A 1,229-nucleotide genomic window follows, 5' to 3' on the forward strand; every position below is an offset into this window, starting at 1 on the left:
CGCACGCACGCACGCACGCACGCACACGTCTAGTATGAATGGCCAAGCGCACAATCAGGCACGCATCTATGCTTTGTGGGCTACACGCGGTGTGTTTTCACTGTTATCCAAGTTTCTCATCACTCTGTGGCATGTGCACGTGTCTGTCCTCAACTCTTGTCACAGAATAGTTGGTTCGGCCCCATTGTCCATTTCAGCTAGCTCACACAACAAACCTCCTCTGGAGTTGCCCCTTATGAGGTCATAAGGGGCAAGATTACCTCCCCTTTCTCTACTTTGCCCGCCCAGAGAAAATGGCCCCCCCATGAGAGAGTGACATCATGGCTTTCAACCGAGCAAAGTGGCAGTTGGTCAAGCCCCCCTCCTCAAAAGCTAAAGACTCAGAAATGGCACATACTAAGGAAAGCTCAATCTGAGACTGGCTCTTTTGGCTGTAATTCTGCACCAAGGCTGAATTTTGGGAAAGTGACTTCAGATATGGTATTAGGGGACCACTAAGGTCTATAAAAAGCATCCAAAGAGCACCATGTCATGGGAACTTTAATGAAAAACACCACCAGATGCCAACAACATTGTAAACACAACACAGGACACACATCCATTGATGTGTTGATTTTTTTCTGTGAATGTGTTTTTTAGGTATCCTGCTGCATACTAAATTTCCTTTCATAAGGATAAATAAAGTGGAACTTGAACTTGTTTTCCCTATAATAACAGATCATTTTCACTATGCAGCACATGAGAGCCATTGTGCTCCTAATGTACTGAATTCACAAAGTAACCTGTTCTGAAAAATGAATGACAAATTGTTCAAAATAAAAACATTAAGGACTGCATATACCGTATGTTCAACACAATGTTGAATGCCACTAAAGTAGCCATGAGAGTGATCTAACTTAGTGTTGGCTTCATGCAACAATCTCGGTGACTGCTTGCATTCAGCCACACCAAATTAACGCAACATGCAATCCTCCCACAGGTTAAGTTGGCTGTCACTCTGTCAGTCACCCTGACATCCTTCAGTCTGAGAAACACCCCGATGCCAATTATTGTGAACATCTGACCTAGTTGTATTGATGTAGAGAACAGAGCAACCTCTTTGCAATATGGAGCTATCAGTTAGAGCAGGCACAGGTTGTCAAAGAAAGCAAAGGAGAGCAAAACTGTGCGTGTGTGTGTGTATGCGTGTGCATGTGTGCGTGTTAGAGAGAGAGAGAGAGAGAGAGAGA

At 44.2% G+C, this 1,229-nt stretch overlaps 1 protein-coding gene across 6 annotated transcripts in view; it reads right to left on the reverse strand.

Annotated features, from left to right (window-relative positions):
* Nucleotides 1-1,229, reverse strand: part of dpp6a (dipeptidyl-peptidase 6a) — a 238,896-nt gene that overhangs the window by 66,323 nt on the left and 171,344 nt on the right. The gene's annotated exons all lie outside the window — the stretch shown is intronic.

The sequence above is a fragment of the Etheostoma spectabile genome, chromosome 22 (assembly GCF_008692095.1).
Source record: "Etheostoma spectabile isolate EspeVRDwgs_2016 chromosome 22, UIUC_Espe_1.0, whole genome shotgun sequence".
Lineage (NCBI taxonomy): Eukaryota > Metazoa > Chordata > Actinopteri > Perciformes > Percidae > Etheostoma > Etheostoma spectabile.